We start from the raw sequence: 20,034 nt of genomic DNA on the forward strand, positions 1-20,034 counted from the left end.
TGTGTTAGTCCGTTTTCACACTGCTATAAAGAATACCACCTGAGACTGGGTAATTTATAAAGAAAGGAAGTTTAATTGACTCACAGTTCTGCATGGCTGGGGAGGCCTCAGGAAACTTGCAGTCATGGCAGAAGAGGAAGGGAAAGCAAGGCACGTCTTACATGGCAGCAGGGGGGAGAGAGAGCGAGGAAGTGCCACACTTTAAAACCATCAGCTCTCATGAGAACTCACTCTCATCAGCTCTCACAAGAACAGCATGGAGGAAACTGCCCTCATGATCCAATCACCTCCCACCAGGCCCCTCCCTTGACACCTGGGGATTGCAATTCAAGATGAGATTTGGGTGGGGACACAGAGCCAAACCATATCAACTGCCTCTCACCTGATGATCCTCAAATGCAAAGGGCGTCCCCGCATCTCTCCTGTGCATCCCAGAAGGAGCTGAGAGGAGGCCTGGGTTGCAGCACTTCCCTACTGAGGGGCCTGAGATTCCACAAGGCCACAGGCCACTAAGGAGCCCAGGGAGGGAGTACAGGGACAGACCGGGGCACTCCAGACCCCATCCACTGGCCACTGCACCTCTTCCTTTTTCAGCTTTGAAACAGGACCCAACCAGACACTGGGGCTTTCTCAAAGCTCACAGTCCGTGTCCTTGCCATGGTTCCTTCCAGAACTCCCTTTCCACACGCCTGGGGAATGGATCGCCAGGTCAGATGGGGCTTCTCGAATCCCACAGACAGGTGGCACGCTGTGGTTTGAGATTCCTGGGGGTCTCGGGGTTGGAAGTGGGCAGGAATAATGGTAAATATCCAGGTAAAGGAGCAGCCTCTTTACTCACCCAGTGCCACTAAAGCACTTACGCGTGCCTACCTGTGCTTGAGGCTGGAGAGACAGCTGTGAAAAAGACAGCCAGAGAACTCCTGCGTTGGAGAAGAAACTCCATCATCGCATGTAAATATGAGATCCTGCACCCCACGTGCAGAAATGCAGGGTTGAGACCATTTCTGGGCTCAGCTCTATAAGTAGTAACACTTTCAAACACATCCCTCAATGCCACCCCATGGGCCTCCATTCTATAGAGAAGGAATGGGCACCCCATGTGACAAGTCCGGCGAAAAGTCCCCAGGACAGAGCCTAGGGCCCAGGCTCTTCCCAGATGGAGGAGCTGTACCTCCTTTTACTTACAGGGAGGGGTGGACCAGACCCTCCTGGAGTAGTGGGTGAGGAGGCATGGCACTGGCAGGGGGAGAGAGTGCCCTCTTGTGGCCTTCCCTGAAAGGACACGTTTCCTTGCTTACAAAGACTTTCCATGATTAATGTTATCAGGGACTATTACCTAACACGTTTCTGTAGGATTTTGCATTTCAAAATGAACTTTCAATTAATTTTCTTTAAGACAGGGTCTCACTCTGTCACCCAGGCTGGAGTGCAGTGACACAGTCACGGCTCACTGCAGCCTCCACACCCTGGGCTTAAGCAATCCTTCCACTTCAGCCTCCCAAACAGCTAGGACTACAGGCACCACCACACCCAGCTAATTTTTTAAGTATTTTATAGAGATGGGGTTTCACTATGCTGCCCAGGCTGGTCTCAAACTCCTGGGCAATCAAGCAATCCTCCCACCTCGACCTCCCAAAGTGCTGGGATTGCAGGTGTGAGCCACCAAACCCAGCACAAAATGCACTTTCCATCCCATGACCTCATTTGATCCTTGCTATGAGAGGCATATTGTCATTATGCTTTTACAAGAGCCAGAGAGGTCAGACAATACTTGTTATTAAGATAATAATGGCCAGGTGCGGCGGCTCACACCTCTAATTCCAACACTTTGAGAGGTCGAGGCGGTGGATCACTTGAGCCCAGTAGTTCGAGACCAGCTTGGGCAACACAGCAAAACCCTGTCTGTACAAAAAAAATGCAAAAATTAGCAGAGTGTGGTGGTGTGCACCTGTGGTCCCAGCTACTCTAGAGGCTGAGGCAGGAAGACTGCTTGAGCCTGGGAGATGGAGGCTGCAGTGAGCTGTGATCACACCACTGCACTCCAGCCTGGCCAACAGAATGAGACCCTGTCTCAAAAAATAATAATAATAATAACAAAAGTAACTATAATTTGTTGGGCCCTTAACTCTGTGCCCAGCTCTGTTAATTTATTTTACACATATTATCTCATTTGTGATATCAACCTATGAGGTGGCTATTCCGGTCCTTATAGAACAACAAACAACCTGTGAGGTATATATTCTGGTCCTTATAGATGGAGGACAAGTTCAAAGTGTTAGAAACATGCCCAGGGCCCCCTAACTGGTAAGTAGCTACATCAGGAAGCAAACCCGGGGTGCCACCTTCCATACCAGCTTGGTAAGAGCAGTGTTCAATCTGGTCCTCCAGCCTATGGGAGATCCCCCAGCTGCCTCTGGCCAGGAAGAAGGCCCTGGGAGATGTCACCCACCAGAATTGACTCAGGGTTCCCAACAAGGATCCCAAGATGCCATTGGCCTTGGAACCAGCAGCCCCTCTGGAGGCACCATCTTCCTCCTCCTTCTGTGCCCTGAAGAAGTTGGCTCAGGAGAGAGACTTTTTTCTGCTTCAGAAAGAAAGGTTCCCAAGGCTCCCTGAGAGCTGCCTCTCTGAGAAGGGGACAGCAGGAAGGGCACTCTGAAATGGCTGCAGGGTATGGCTCAATGGCCCACACAAAGGAGGTGAAATAGGATGCCGTGGTCCTGAATAACACATGCACACACAAAATGCTGCCCGCTATTTGAGAGCTATTTTAGAGAAAACCTAAGCACTCTTTCTTTAGTGTATGTCACGGTTTCCATAAAGTACTTGGCCTTCAGTATTCGTTTATGTATTTGACAAATGTTTATGGAAGGCTTGCTATGTTCCAGGCACCATTTCCAGCACCCAGGATGGAGGGGTGAACAAAACAGATTCCAGTTCAATTTACAGTCTAGAGCAGGGTACGGGGAACAGGAACAAACAAAGAGACAGATGTATTTATAGTATTAGGTAGAAGGAAAAATACATAATACATCATCAAGACAATTTTATATTGGCATACATTCGGTGAAATGCAGGAATTCACACTTTGTAAACAGGGTGGTATGATAAGAAGAGCCAAAAACAAAGGAGCTATTTTAAATTGGGAGTTCAGGGAGGACTTCTCGGGGGAGATGAAATTTCAGTAGGAATTACAGGAAGACAGTGGGGACTGAAGGGTCTGGGGGGGTCCAGGCAGGAGCAAGGATGGCACCAAGACCTGGCAGAAGGAGGGTGGGATTGGCCGGGTGCAGTGGCTCACACCTGTAATTCCAGCACTTTGGGAGGCTAAGGCAAGCAGATCACCTGAGGTCAGGAGTGTGAGACTAGCCTGGCCAACATGGTGAAACCCCATCTCTACTAAAAATACAAAAATTAGCAGGGCGTGGTGGCGGGAGCCTGTAATCCCAGCTACTTGGGAGCCTGAGGCAGGAGAATTGCTTGAACCCAGGAGGCAGAGGTTGCAGTGAGCCGAGATTACGCCACTGCACTCCAGCCTGGGTAACAGAGTGAGACTCCGTCTCAAAAAAAAAAAGAAGAAGAAGAAAAAGGGTGGGATCTTCATGCAGGAGGACAGTGGGGCTGGAGCCTAGAGGACAAGAGGAGACCATGGGATGGGGTCAGAGGGGCACAGAGGCCAGGTTGAGTGGAGCCGCGTAGCCCACTTGAGGAGTTTGGATCTCATCTAAGTGCGTGACTGACAGCGTCAGATACACATTTTAAAAGATCACTCCTGGCCAGGCACGGTGGCTCACACCCGTAATCCCAACACTTTGGGAGGCTGAGGCAGGTGGATCACTTGATATCAGGAGTTTAAGACCAACATGGCAAAACCCCGTCTCTACTAAAAATACAAAAATTAGCCAGGCAGGGTGGCACACGCCTGTAATCTCAGCTACTCAGGAGGTTGCAGTGAGCCAAGATTGTTCCACTGCACTCCAGCCTGGGCAACAGAACAAGACTCTGTCTCAAAAAAAAAAAAAAAAAAGTAAAATTAAAAGATTACTCCTAAACGGGGCAGGGAGGGAAAGCAAATGTATTCCTCTTGTATACTTTTTTATATCTATATAAAGAAACCCAGGAAAAATACAAAAGGACCTAATAAATTGTTTACCTATGAAAGCAAACTTCTCAATACCCACTCTTGCATCATTTTGACATCTTAACCGTATGTAGATATCATCTGTATTCCTGTCTTGTGGCTGCCATAACAAACTGTCACAAACTGGGTGGCTTCAGACAATAGTGATTTATTCTCTCACATTTCCAGAGGCCAGAAGTTCAAATCCGGGCATGGGCAGGGCCACATTTCCTCCCAAGGCTGTGGGGAGCTTCTGTTCCCTGTCTCTTCCATCTTCTGGGGCGCCACACATTTCTTGGTGCATCGAGGACATTGCTCCAATCTCTGTCTGTGTGGTTACAGGGCCTCCTCCCCTTCTCTCTGGTTTTTTTTTTTTTTTTTTTTTTTTTGAGACAGATTCTGGCTCTATCGCCCAGGCTGGAGTGCAGTGGTGCAATCTCAGATCACTCCAACCTTCACCTCCTGGGTTCAAGCAATTCTCATGCCTCAGCCACCTGAGTAGCTGGGATTACAGGCACACCACCATGCCCAACTAACTTTTATATTTTTTTGTAGAAACAAAGTCCTGCCATGTTGCCTCGGCTGGTCTCACACTCCTGGGCTCAAGCAAAGCACCCCAGAATGTTGGGATTACAGGCGTGAGCCACCACACCTGGCCCCTTCTCTCTGTCAAATCTTCCCCGTGTGACTCTGATTAGGACACTTGTCAGTGAATTTAGGACCCACTCAAATATTCCAGGATGATCTCTTCGTCTCAAGATTCTTAACTTAATTACATCTGCAAAGATCCTTTTTTCCAAACAAGGTCGCAGTCCCATAGATCCTAGGAATCCAGCTTTGGACATATCTTTTGGGATGCCACCATTCAACCCATCATGCTACCTACTCAAAAAGACCGAAGGAAACTGAAACATTTGTTCTAGCTGTGGGGTGGGGAATGAACTATAGGGTGGTGGGATGGAGGTGGAGTGGGCACGTGTGGGAGGAAAGGTCAAGAGAAAGTGATCTGTGGGAGGGAAAAGTCAGAACGTAGCATTCCTCACCCCTCCCCTGTCTGGTTTAAGCAAATGGCACATTTTGGTGCCTCAGCTGTGGCTGGGGAGATTGGAGGACAAAGGGGGTTTGCAGGAGGTGGGGATTGGGAAGGGAGGGAAGTTTTAGAAGTTTCAAAATGTTTCAAGTAGGTAGTTGGAAGTCCGCATGGCAAGGGAGGGGGAATGGAAGCCTCAGATGACTGAGCAGCCCAGGCTACAGAAGCCCCATCATCTCCCTCCTTAGAGAGCTCAGCATCTGGGGATGCAGCCGCCTGGCAGAGTTGGCCATGATTCAGCTTGTGAAATCCAGGTTTCTCCCAGCCTACATTTGCACAACCAATTCTGTGAATTTAAATGCAAGACTTCTCATCTCCAATGTAAATTTCAGGATCCCTATGACTAATCTTTCCCCGTAATTCTGCCTCCAAACCAAGCAGGAGTGTATGCATAGTATGATCCCATTTTTGCAGGAGGAAAAGACTCTTTGTGTGGGCCTATAACAACAGCTAATCCTGGCTGAGCCAGACATTATGCTGAGCTCAGCATACTTTATCTCATTTCATTTTCTCAGCCACACTCTAAACAAGGTGGAATTCTCATCTTCCGAGGAAGAAAATGAGACTCAGAGAGGTCACTCGCCCAAACTAGTGACCTACTGGGAGTTGTACCCTGGCGTCTTGGCCTTTGTGTCTATAATCATTAACGCCTCCCCCCACCTTTACGCCCACTTGTAGATACAAATGCATATAAAACATTCAAGCATATACCTGCAAAGCTGTTAACAGTGGTTAGTTCTGAGATGGTGGTGGGAGGCTACCCATTACACAGTTCTGCCTCACTTTAAATTATCTTCAAAGGGCTGGGCACAGTGGCTCAGGTCTGTAATCCTAGGACTTTGGGAGGCCAAGGTGGGCAGATCACCTGAGGTCAGGAGTTCGAGACCAGCTTGGCCAACATGGCAAAACCCCTTGTCTACTAAAAATACAAAAATTAGCTGGGTATGGCAACGCACACCTGTAATCCCAGCTACTTTGGAGGCTGAGGCAGAAGAATCACTTGAACCCAGGAGATGGAGGTTGCAGTGAGCTGAGATCGTGCCACTGCACTCCAGTCTGGGCAACAGAGTGAGACTCCATCTCAAAATAAATAAATAAATAAATAAATAAAATAAAATAAAATAATCTTCAAGGAATCTGCATCTCTAATTAGTAAATAGACATCTGTTCATCCAGAGAAAAATCTGGAAGAACATACACCAAAATGTCAACTGTGGTTCCATCTGGGGAGCATAAGCATGGGAAACGAGCTACCTTCCACACTGTATATTTTGATGTTGTTTGAACTTTATACAATGAGCATGTGCCACTTTTGTAAGCAGAAAAAGTAATTAAGACCTTTTTTTTTTAACGTAAAAGGAAGAATAAAGAGGAGGGTGACTCAGCAGCTGGCAACAGAGGCCCTACCTTCGTTCCTGTGCTCCTTTCCACCTCTCCCCACCCACATGCACACACCCTAACTGGAAAAACCTGGGCTCCTGCCGGCTGCGTCTGTCCTTCCCGTCTCTCCTCCTAGTGGTTGAACTGGGCCACTGCTAATCCCAGGGCAATAATATCTCCCCCTCACCTTTATTAGTGGCTTGTGGTTTATGGGATGCCTCCAGTGCCAGCTCATGTTTAATCCTCCCCATGATGCTGTGAGGTAGCTATTCTCATGCCCATTCTACAGACATGGAAACTGAGGCTCAGCAAAGCTAAGCTCCCTGCCAGAGGTCACATAGCATGTCTGCGATTGTGCCTGGGCCCAAATTCCCAGGCCAGGCTTCTTGAATGCTGCATCAGTTCAAGCTCATTTCAGGAACCTGAGGTTTGCTGCCTAAAATCGGCCTGTTGGATCTTGTTCAGCCACATGAAACAGCAGATGTGCGCCTGTTCTCTGAAGAGCCCATCCCTGCAGCCTCAGGCACTCAGCCCTTCCCTGCACTGCCTTGGCCCTGGGGCTGAGCCTGAGAGAGAGGAATGGAAGGGCGCTTTGGGTCCTGACAGAGAAGGGTGGGTAAAAGAGAGACAAAAAGGGGGCAGACCCCTAGCATACACACAGGTGGGCACAGGCAGGCAAACCCTACAGTCTAGGAAAGTGGGTAGGGGCCAGGCAAGGTGGCTTACGCCTGTAATCCCAGCACTTTAGGCCGAGGTGGGAGGATCACCTGAGGTCAGGAGTTTGAGACCAGCCCAGCTAACATGGTGAAACCCTGTCTTTACTAAAAATACAAAAATTAGCCAGATGTAGTGGCAAGCACCTGTATTCCCAGCTACTTGGGAGGCTGAGGCAAGAGAATTGCTTGAACCCGGCAGGCAGAGGTTGCAGTGAGCCGAGACCATGCCACTGCACTCCAGCCTGGGCAACAAGAGTGAAACTCCATCTCAAAAAAAAAAAAAAAAAAAAGTGGGTATGGGCTGGATCAGAATCCTGGATATGGCTTTAATCAAATCACTTAGTATCTGTGGGCCTCAGTTCCCTCATCTGGAAAATGGGCATTACAGTAGCACCACCTTATAGAGCAGTTCCAAGGACTCAGTGGGGAATCCTTAGAGGGCATTTAGCACAATACCTGGACATAATGCCTGCTGAATAAGTGCTGCTTCTTGTTATTAACAAGACTGAATTGATCTGATTGAAGCAGCTCCCTTTGGTTTCAGCGAACATTTACTGAGTGCCTACTATGTGCAGGCCTGGGGTAAGCCCTGGGGATATTGTGATAAAGTAGATGGAGCTCTGCTCTCACACAGCTCCCAAGTGATCAAGGGAGGCCAACCCAGAAAGAGGCAGACCATTCCTGGAGGCCACCAGGGTGGAGGGGTCCATGTGAGGTGAGACCTTGAATGCCAGACTAAGCTATCTGAACCTTCTCCTGTTGGCCTGGGAGCCACGGAAGGTCTTAGAGCAGGGGTCGCTGACCAAGTCATCTCATGTAGAAGTGGGATCTCGGTCCCTGCGGCCCACTGGCTTCCTGAGCCATCGTTGAGGACGGTGTGGTGGGAGAAGGGGAAGCTTAAGAGGGTCAGGCACTGGGCCTGTGAGGCCAGGATGGGGGCGTCTTGGCTCAGACAGGGTTGAAGGTGGACTCGGGGAGGCCACACAGAGAGGTTAGGGAGGGGATTCGGTCCTGGAGTCAGTAGCAGGGGAAGAATCCATTTAAACTCAACCAAGGGCAGGGCTAACGAGCTTATCTGGGGGTGCGGCTGATCACTGCAGGGGCGTCTCAGGTGATTTTGTTTTCTTTCTGCGTATCTGTGTCTTCCGTTTTTCTACATGGAGTGACCAGAAGAGACGAGGCCAGCTATTGTTTGGGAGCCCCGGGATGAGACTCAAGGGGTCGCATCTCAGCGCAGGGCACGGAGGAGCTCCTGTGCAGCTGGAGGAAGGAAGCAGGACTCACTGGCAAGTTCTGGGATCCAGGGAGAGAGGCTTGGACATGCCGGGGCTGCGGCTTTGGGCAATGCCAGCCTCTATGAACCTTGACATCCTCCTCTGTTGGGGGATAATGATGGCGTGGCAGAGGGGGTAAGCCCAGAGGAGGATCTGGGGCACCCCCCTACCCTCCGGCTCCCGGGCGTGTCTGCGTCCGTGTCATCTTCCGCCCAGGCGTGGGCCAACTCAGCACAATCTGGCAGGCGAGCCTGGGCACCGGCTGAGGGAGGCTGGGTTCCAGCCCCTCGCTGCCCAGCCTGACCTAGTTGCCCCAACAGGAGGGCCTCCAATTTCTCCTGGGGCAGCCCAGTCACCTGGGAAATTCTGCTCATAGCAAGCAGGAAAAGGCCAGGACTCACGCCCCAATGACGCCACAGCTGAGCAAGCCCTGGGGACCCGGAGGGCCTGGTTCCAGTCCCACCTGTGGAACAAACTCAAAGTTCCCTTCTCTGGGGCTCAGTTTCCCCTCTGATTACCACCTCAACCAACCCGTGTGTTCATTTTCCCTTTGTGGGGGCATCTACCAAGTGTCAGACCTGCAATAAGCGTCAAGCATCAGTGAACCCCTATCCTGAGCCTTGGGAAGCACCCAGCCTGGCTCGTCTGCAGCCCTGTGCCCACGCACAAAACTAGAAGCTGCTCTGCAGGGCCAGTGGGCTTGGCTTCCCTCTGCATCCGCAAGGCGGCAGGTGCCCAGAAGAGGGCAGCAGAGAGCGCGTCTCCAGCCTCCCAGGCTGAATCCCAGTGAAAGGGAGCCTGTGACCTTGGCAGTCGTGGAAGGCCAAGGCTTGGGGATTTTTCAGCCTCACTGTTGTCAGGACAACGTTTCAGGAGTACCTCTGGCACATTAGTATTCTCTTTGTCCTGGACCCCTGGGCGGCCGACACCCCCGCACTCTGCAGTCCCAGAGCATCCTGCCCTGACACCCTGGCCTGTGCACTGCCCCCCAGGAAGAGTTGTCCTGGGGCTGCTTTCAACCAGCTGTGGCCAGCTCTGGGGAAGGGAAGGAGGGCACTGAGGACTGAGGAAGGCTGGGGAGGAGAAGCCCCATCAGCCACGGCAAGTCCCCGCCACCAGGGTCATGGGCTGGTCCTAGGAGCAGTGGGCACCCTGCAGCGCCTTCCACTAGGTAGTGAACGATACCAGTACGTTTTCTAAAGATCACCGTGGTGCCATGAGGAGGGCAGACTAGCACTCACACTCAGACACACGCTCATGTTCTCATTCTCACACATGCACACTCTCATGCACACTCATGCTAACACGTTTCACACAAATCACCCCAAACTCACACACTCAGATACACTCACACTAACTCACATGCTAACACAGACATATACACATTCATGCTGTCATACCCTTTCACACCAACACACCCATACAAACCAGAGCTCACCCATTTCCACACAGCTTGCACACTCGCGAACACTCTCGCGCACACTTATGTATACACACAACTCACACACTCATACTCTCATACACTAACACACATTCATTTTTCACACAGCTCTTACAAGTGTTCGTGTACACACACTTACACATGTTCACACAGTCACACACACACCCCTCCATATGCTCACACACTCATGCACTCACACTCGAGGCCTTCCTGGAGTGGGTCGGGTGCAGTCCGAGGGGGCACTGTCAGCTCCGCTCCCTCCTGCCGGGGTTCCAGGGATAATCCCAGCTCTCAGGCATCTGAAGTGCCTCCCACCCACTTCTGAAAAGGATTTCAGATGGTTTAGAAAGGCAAATCCCAATTGAAGCAGGATAATGAAAAAGAAAAACAGAGGAGGGTAGAGACGTTAAAATCTTAACCCCGGTTTCTCCTGGCCCAGGGCCTTCTAAGCCCAGAAGTACTCAGTGGTCTGTGATTTCAGAGCCCCTGCCCCAGGCCACCTTTTCCTGGCCTTCTGCCAACCGCACTTCAGCCCTTGTGGGCCTCTCTACTTGTCCCAAGGCGGGCTGTGAGAGGGCTTCTCCCCTGCCACCATGCCCACCACTGCTTGGGGGGTTAGGGCACCAGTTTCTGCTGTCCCTTCAGCTGCCTGAAAGGGGGCTGGGCTGAAGGCAGTTCAAATGACTGCCTCACAAATGGTGTTCCCCGACATCGGTCAGGCTGCCAAGCAAACGTCTTGGCTCTACCTCTGTCTTTCCTCGAGATGAACTCCCAGCAACCCAGGACCCTCCAGTGCTGAAACAGAGTTCCTTCTCTCATTGTTCCAGAGTCCTAGTCTTGATGCTCTACCCATCTGACCCTCAGTCCCAACACAGCCCAGCACGGTTTCTCAGTGAGGGCCTTATTCAGATAAGACACCCAGGGAGTGATTATATGGTTTGGATCTGTGTCCCCACCCAAATCTAACCCCCAGTGTCAGAGGTGGGGCCTGGTGGGAGGTGATTGGATCATGCACGGAGATTTCTCATGCATGGTTTAGCACTATCCCCCTTGGTGCTGTTCTCATGAGAGTAAGTGAGTTCTCACGAGATCGGGTTGTTCAAGAGTATGCAGCACCTCCCCTCTCTCTCTCTTGCTCCTGTTCCTGCCATGTAAGACGTGCTGGCTTCCCCTTCCCCTTCTGCCACGATTGTAAGTTTCCTAAGGCCTCCCCAGAAGCTGAACAGATGCCAGCACCATGCTTCCTGTACAGCCTGCAGAACCGTGAGCCAATTAAACCTCTTTTTCTTTATAAATTACCCAGTCTCAGGTATTTCTTTACAGCTATGCAAGAACCAACTAATACAGTGACACATCCTGATATTCCAAAATTGCTCAAGTGGGTGTTTCAGTCAGCTAATGCAGTAACATTTGGTTTGCTGCAACACAAACCAACCCAAAATCTAATGGCTTAAAATAGCTTTTTTTTTTTTTGAGACAGGGACTTGCTCTGTCACCCACGCTGGAGTGCAGTGGCACAATCACAGTTCACTGCAGCCTCAGCCTCCTGGGTTCAAGCAATCCTCCCACCTCAGACTCCCAAGTAGCTGGGATCATAGGCATGCACCACCATACCTGGCTTATTTACTTTTTGTAGAGAAAGGTCTCACTATGTTGCCTAGTCTGGCTTCAAACTCCTGGGCTCAAGCAATCCTCCCACCTCGGCCTCCCAATGTGCTGGAATTACTTGGCCTAAAATATCAATTTATTATTTCTCATGATTTCCATGTGTTAAGAATAACACTCAAAATCCTAAGGAAATTGTGCACTCGAACAAAGGATTCTTAGCAAAGCAATTTTACTTCTGTGCAGAGGAGTGCCTTCTTGGCTAGTTGCCTTGAGATCACACTTGAACAAAGGTCACGAGAGCTTTTATTCTTGACGCAAGTCCTGCCTTTGTACCCTTTCCCCATTGGCCAGGGTCGGGTCTTACAATCTAAACTAATCTTGGTTGGCTAAACGTTGGTTTTTTTTTTTTTAGATAGGGTGGGCACGTAAAAGAAAGTAAAAAAGAAGGGGAAGGGGTGTCTGTAATGAGCTAGAAAGTTAATCCTCTTTCCAAATAAGGAAAGGAATGTGAGCTGGAATGAATAACGCCTGGTACTGAGGTGTGCCTGAGCATCTAAAAAAGGCAAAAAGGGAAAAGGGGAAAAAGGAGGAAAAGGAGTGGGGGGATACTATGAATTAAAGAATAAAAGATTGATCAGATTATTTGAAGGGAAACCTCATCATATCCCACACATGGGTTGGCTGAGCTCACCTGGGCCATTCTTCTGCTATGCATGGTGTTGGCTGGGGTTGCGATGTTTGAGATAACTTCCCTCACATGTCATGCCTTCACTATGGTGGCTGAAACATCGGTGCCTGCCCAGGCCTCAACTCTCCCGTGGCCTCATAATCTTTCCCACAGGGTAGCTGGACTTGTTTACATGGCAGCTCAGAGCTCTAAGGGAGTAAAAGCACAAGGCTCTAGGTCTCGTAAGGCCTCAGCCTGGAACTAGCACACCATCACATAAGCCACACTCTACTGGTCAAAGCAAGTCATAAAACAAGCTATGAGTCATGATTTAAGGGGAGGGGGAATGGACTTCACCTCCCACTGGGAGACAGCACACACGCACAGGGTTGAATCATTGGCAACCATTTCACAGACACTCTGCCACGGTGTCCAAGCTCATTAGACTCCCAACATGTTGTCTATAGAAGAAGCAGAACAGCAGATATATCATCGGGCTGAGATGACTCAGCCCTTTTTTTATTTTTTGTTTTTTTTTTTGGAGACAGAGTCTTGCTCTGTTACCCAGGCTGGAGTGCAGTGGCAGGATCTCAGCTCACTGCAGCCTCCCAGGTTCAAACAATTCTCATGCCTCAGCCTCCTGAGTAGCTGGGATTACTGGCAAGTGACACCATGTCCAGCTAATTTTTGTATTTTTAGTTAGAGAAGGAGTTTCGCCATGTTGGCCAGACTGGTCTTGAACTCCGGGCCTCAAGCAATCTACTGGCCTTGGCCTCCGAAAGTGCTAGGATTACAGGTGTGAGCTACTGCGCCCGGCCAGACTTAGCATTCTTAATCACAAAATTCTTATTTCCATTTCCTGGCAGAATTATGTTTTAGTTAATGTATTATTGGGGATAATTTCATTTGCATGTGATGGAAACTCAGTTCAAACCAGCTTATGCAAAAAAGAACATTGACTCATATACTATGAAATTCAGAAGTACGCTGGGCGCGGTGGCTCATGCCTGTAATCCCAGCACTTTGGGAGGCTGAGGTGGGTGGATCACCTGAGGTCGGGAGTTTGAGACCAGCCTGATGAACATGGAGAAACCCTGTCCCTATTAAAAATAAAAAATTAGCCGGGTGTGGTGGCACGCACCTGTAATCCCAGCTACTAGGGAGGCTGAGGCAGGAGAATCACTTGAACCCAGGAGGCAGATGTTGCAGTGAGCTGAGATGGTGCCATTGCACTCCAGCCTGGGCAACAAGAGTGAAACTCCATCTCAAAAAAAAAAAAAGAAAGAAATTCAGGGGTATAACAGCTTCAGGCATGGCTGGTTCCAGGGGCCCAGTAATGTCACTGGTAATGTGTCACACTCTCCATTCTCTGCTCTGCTGTCCTGTGTATTGATTTTATTCCCTCATTCCCAGGAAAACTCTTTCTATAAGGTGCAAAAATAGCCACCAGCAACTCCAGATTTACATCTTATCAGCTTAGCACCCACACTGGAAAAGATGTGTTTCCCCTCACCCCTCCCCACCGCCCCACCAATTATGTTAGCAAAAGTCCCAGGGCTGTCTCTTAATGGCCCAAACTGAACCATGAACAAATCCAGATTCATCACCATGACTCCAGTTAGACAGGCCTGAGCATTGTGCTCACCCCCTGGAGGAGAAGAATGGATGGAGTCAGCCCCATCGGAACCACATGGACTGAAAGCTGAGGTAGGGAGGGGATGGGTTGCACAGAAGAAAAGCAGGTGATGTTACCAAAAGGAGGTGAAAGGCATAATGCTAAGAAACAAACACAACAGAGGGCCACTGCACTATCTGATGTGTCGGCAGACTAAGAAAGTCATATGAGCTCAGCTGGAGATAAGCGTTTTCCTGATTCTGAATTCCAGAATGAATCCCTTCACAGGAGCAGTTAAATCCAGGGCACTTCCTGACACAGTGAACAATAGCTTCACCTCCATTTTTGTACAAATTTGGAAACATCCTTCAAGTACCCATTTCACAACTTGCCCAGCTTTGAAAGCCAAGGACAGAACACCTTTTGCCCCAAGGGAAGGCAATTTTTCAGGTTGCTCAGCTCACATGTTCCCAGGGACAGACTTCCAAACACTGGGAAGATGCTTAGTCAGCAAGAAGAATGGAGAGGCTGCCCTTCTCTAATATCCGGCATCTCTCTGAGCTCTCCTACCCTCTCTCACCTGTCTAACCATTCCATGTCACTCAGATCCCTGCTTTGGGCCAACGGCAAGTGTTCAGACCTTTGCTATAGTGATAGAGAATTGAGAACAACAAACGCATGGACTTGACTTTTAGAATGGAAAGAGATCAAGAATATCATCTAGGGAAGAGACTGCTGATTGTCCCTCAACATCCGTTCTCCCCTTCCACAAAGATGGACTTGGTAGCTGCAACCACGGCCACCCAGAATGAAGACAACATTTCCCGTCCTCCTTTGCCACTGGCCATGGCCATGTGACTAAGTCTAGCCAATGAGATGAGAGCATCGACACCCCTGGCAGCTTCTGAGAATCTTCCTTTTCCTTTTCCACCTTTGCCCCTTCATCCTTCTGTCACTGTCCCTTCTTTCATCTTGCTCCCTGGAATGTGGATATGCTGGCCACCATTTTGGACCATGAGGATGAAGGCCACACGATAGGGAATGTGATTTGAAAGACAGGAGCCATGAGCCCCCTCCCACTCCCTTACCCCTGCAATCAGGCAGAGAAGAGCTGCCACACCAGCCTGGATCACTCATCCTCAGACTTTCATGGGAGAAAGACATAAGTAAGAAAGAAAAGTATCCATGTTATATAAGCCATGACTGTTTTGGGCTTCTGTTTCCTGCAGTCAAATCTAATCCTAATTGATGACACATTATTTCTTCTCATTTTCCCATAGCCTTCACCCTCCCATCCCCCGCCCCCAATACACACATCTTCCACCCAACGCTTGAATCCTCTCCAAACCACTGTATTAATAGAAAGAGTAACTGTACAGTTCACACAGCTAGAGTGACAGGGTGCTTGCTACCTCTCAGGTCACTTTGTCTTTGGAATAGATTTGCCAGAAAAGTGTTAGAAAATTCTGCCTCATATTCATTCATTCACTCTGCATACGAACCCAGTTCTCTCCCTCAGGAGGGCCACCCAGTCTTTCAGACAGCGCTCTGGGCTCCCAGAGCTTCTCTTCCCAGTTTCCTCAGCCTTTCCCATGGGACTTGTCTCCTTTTGGGACATCCTTCACTCCAGTCCCTAAAGCCACATAGGGAAAAATGCCTCATGTTTGCCTCTCCCTGGCACAGGGCTGGGGCTGCAGGTTTGCAGGGAGTTTTTGATTCCATGATGCAATATGTTATATATCAGTGCAGCTCCAAGACAGTTTGGGTATGTGATAAGAATTCCTCACATTTGCACAGCAGCTTACACACTTGGAAGCATTCTCCCACAATTCCATTTTCCGCTTGTAATATAGACTCATGGAAAATAATAATAATAGCAGTAATAATAATATTAATAATGTCACCTTAACAGAAGTTTAAAGGAATGCATAAAACGTAACATGAAAGTACAAATTAAAAAATAGGAGCAAAAGAATAAAAAAACAAAGATCTTAAATCAAGCTCCAGAGACCAGAAAAAATGAACAAGCAAAGGGAAGCGGGTTATAAAATATAAGCAGACTAATAGAAATCACACCTGCACACAGCGTAACTAGACACTTCACTGCCGTTTTAGTGCTTCTTCTTCCTAAGGCCCTGAAGCAAGCAGGGGGCGCTACGTGATTAAATCCTCAGGATACTATCACTGATTTACAGATGGTGAAAATGACACTGGGGAGGTTAAGGGCCCTTTCTCAGGTCCCCCAGGCTGTAAATGTTGGAACCACTTCCTTGACCCCCATGCTCTCCACTCAGTCTTTGCCCCTCATTCCACTGGACGCACTGGCCTTCAGTCTGGAGCACTCTCCCCCACCCCTTTCTTGACACTGGTACCGTCTCTCCTCCACATCTCAACCCAGATGTCACCTCCCCAGCCAGCCCTTCCCTGACCCCAATCTAGAGCAGGCTCTTCCCTCTCTCATAACTGGTTCATCACGAGTCTTCTCTGGAACATGCACCCAGTTTACAATGAAGTATTTGTTCAACATGGCCCCTCTCGCTGGGGATGGGACTGCACTGTCTCATTTGCTGCTGTGTCTGCAGCACCTGGAATGGAGCCTGGCACTTCCATGTGCTGGAGCCTCCCGGCAAATGGCAGCCCATGCTCACAACTGTCGGATGACCCTGCCTTCCCAGGAGGCGTCGCTGAGGCACTGACTCCTGGGACTGAAGGAGCCTTTAGAGCCCACTTCCCCCTATCCCCTCATAATAGAAAGGGGAAACTGAGGCTGTAGCAGGCAAGGAACTTGTCAGGGCCTCACAGTGGTTAGATACAAAGCTGGTGGGGAGGGCCCCAGGTCCTGGGGCCAGGCCAAGAGCCTGACACCAATGGGTTACCCCAACTGTGTCAGGGTTTATATCCATGGAGGGGTAAAATGAGGCAAGAGGGTCCCAGAAATGTATCTTGTAAGAGGGGTTGCCTAGAACAATGGGGCCAGCTTGGGGAGGAGGTGGAGAGGCCCGCAGGCCTGGCTGGGAAGGAATCCAGCAGGGGCCTTGCTCAGTTTCCTTCCAGTACATGGGGGAAGTAAACACATTCCTTGGCTATGCAAGTGTCCCCGCCTCCAGCCACCCTCCCAGCTGTCAGAGCCTTGGGTCCCAGCCAGTGGCTAGCTGTACCATGGAGGAAAGGACCCAGAGACAGCGTATATGATTCTCCCAGGGTCACAGAGCACTGTGTGTCTCATACCCTTTGCCTGGGCACAGAGAGGAGAGAAGGACACCAGTGTCTCTCTTCCCTGCAATCCCAGATTGGGCCAGGCAGAGGCCCAGGAAATGTGGAGTTCCAGGTGAGGCTGGGCCTCTCCGAAGATCACTATCTGGATCCCCTGCACTGGCCAGGAAAGTGAGGAGAAGGGTACTAGGGAACCCTGACAAAGCATCCAGCCCTGCCTCCCTACTGTACCAATGGGGAAACTGAGGCCCAGAAGGGCAGGGACTTGCTCCGAGCATCCCAGCAAGCTCGTAGCTAAACCAAGACTAGAGCCCAGGTCTTGTGAGCAATGGCTTCCTATGTCTCTGCTGCCTCCCAGCCCCTTCAGCCCCCTTCTATCCCCTCTTCCTTCTGCTTGGTCTGGTCCTCGCTGATGCCGATTCTTCTGCCCAGAATTCCCTCCTTGAACTTTTTCACCCAGGCAAACTTCTACTTGTACTTCAGAACAATTTTGAGCTTCCTGACTAAAGAGGTCACAGAGCCCGGGGACGGGGCGGGTCCTGCAACAGGAGCAGCTGTCCTCGGACCCCAGTGCCAGGGCTGCAATTGCAGCAGCTGTGAAACCTGGCTGTTGGTAGCAGCCAGGAGTGATTCACAGTGAGGGGGAAGGCAGGAAGGTTTGGGTGTCGCCCCAGTGTAAAAAGTCCCAGTGTCGCTGGGTGTGGTGGCTTACGCCTGTAATCCCAGCACTTTGGGAGGCTGAGGCAGGTGGATCACGAGGTCAGGAGTTCAAGACCAGCCTGGCCAGGATGGTAAAACCCCATCTCTACTAAAAATACAAAAATTAGCCAGGCGTGGTGGCAGGCACCTGTAATCCCCACTACTCGGGAGGCTGAGGCAGAGAATTGCTAATCCAAGAGGCAGAGGTTGCAGTGAGTCAAGATCGTGCCACTGCACTCCAGCCTGGGTAACAGAGACTCCGTCTCAAAAAGAAAAAAAAAGTCCCAGTTTCATGAAACAGTGCCTGGACTCTGGATGGGGAGACCTGGTCCCAACCTGCCTCTCTCGTCCAGCTGTGGGACCTCTCTGGGCCTCGGTATACTGCGAGATGCCACTAAGGCTGACTTCTGGGTCTGGAATTAGAACCACAGGGTAATTTTTAACTCTTGTGCCAGCTCCAACTGACTGATAGTAGCTGTCTGGAGAGCTGTGTTGAGGAGGATTCTTGTATTGATTGACTTATTGATTGATTGATTGATTGATTTAGAGACAGGGTCTCACTGTGTCGTCCGGGCTGGAGTGCAATGGTGCGATCATAGCTCACTGTAATCTTGAACTCGGGGCCTCAAGTGATCCTCCCACCGTGACCTCCTAAAGTGCCAGGATGACAGGTGTGCACCCCTCACCTGGTCCTGAGGATTCTGAGGTAGAGAGTCTGATGTTTGATTAGTTGTACAAGGTCTCTAAGGGCCCCCCTGCCCTGAGGAATATACCCCTCCGATTCCAGTCAGCGGCTCTGAGCTAATGCAGGGCCTCTGGCCAGGCCACAGGGCTGGGCCTCACCACTCTGAGCTTCCATGTCCCCGATACATGAAAGACCCCAGCCTCTCAGAGGAGATAAAGGACCTTCCCTGGCAATGGGCCTCTGGCTGCAGGCTGTCGCCCTCTCCCCTCTGCTTGACCCCAGATACACATTCTTTCCAGCTTGTTCCAGCCAGTGCTTTTCCTCCTGAGTTGCTGCTGCCTCTGCAGGCTAATTTGGGCCAGATCAGCACAAAACAGGCCTCAGCAGAGCACTAAGCTAAGCCACTTCCTGCCTGCCACAGGGAAGCGCTGGGGTCTGTAGAGAAAGAGGGGAGAAAGGACAAGAGGCTGAAGTCCAGTCCCTGCACTGATAAGCAGCCTTGGACGCTGCCCTGTGAAGGAATTTCCTGTTTCTGCCTCCTTCTTCCTCCTGAGTGCGGCTTATGTACTCCTCCAGCGCCACAGTGTCTGGTTAGGGACAAGGCTGCCCTTTGTAGGTCAGAGAGCTGGGTTTGCGTCAGCTTGCTGTGTGACGTTGGGCTGGCCTGTGCCTTCGTTTTCTCATCTGTAAAGTGGGATAAATTAACAGCACTAAATTCATTCTGATCAAGTGATGACTAAGGGATTTGTGGGGAATAGTGTCCCCTAAAAACTTAACGTCCATCAGAACCTGTGAATGTGACCTCATTTGGAAACAGAGTTTTGTAGATGTAATCCAATTAAAATTAGTTCATACTGGATTAGGGTGGGCCCTAAATCCAATGTGACTGGTGTCCTTACAAAAAGAGGGAAATTTGGTTGGATGTGGTGGTTCATGCTTGTAATCCCAACACTTTGGGAAGCCAAGGACGGTGGATGGCTTGAGCCCAGGAGTTCAAGACTAGCCTGAGCAACGTAGAGAGACCCCATCTCAATAAAAAATAATAATAAATTAAAAACATAAAAGCCGAGGGAAATTTGGACACAGAGACAAAACACAAATATACACAAAGAGAATTCCATGTAAAGATAGACTGAGATTGAGATAGGCAGAGATTGGAGTTCGCTGCCACAAACCAAGGAATGCCAGAAGCCACCAGCAGTTGGAAGAGGCCAGGAAGGATTTGCCCCAGAGCCTCTCGGGGGAGCGTGTCCCAGCTGACACCTTGATTTGGGACTTCTGGTCTCTGGAGTTGTGAAAGATACAAGTTTCTGTCTTAAGCCACCCAGTTGGAGGTGATTTGCTACAGCAATGCCAGCACACAAAAACAGGGGTATCCATAAAGCACAGGACTTGACGCCAGGCACAGCAGGACCTCAACAGAGGGAGCTGCCGCTGCTGCCTCTGGGGTTGCTATTGTTTCCCTCCGTCCTCCATCCCTGCCTCCCCCGAGACATACCAGTCTTCCTGACTCACAGCCCTAACAC

Source organism: Pan paniscus, chromosome 4, assembly GCF_029289425.2.
Source record: "Pan paniscus chromosome 4, NHGRI_mPanPan1-v2.0_pri, whole genome shotgun sequence".
In the NCBI taxonomy this organism is placed as follows: domain Eukaryota; kingdom Metazoa; phylum Chordata; class Mammalia; order Primates; family Hominidae; genus Pan; species Pan paniscus.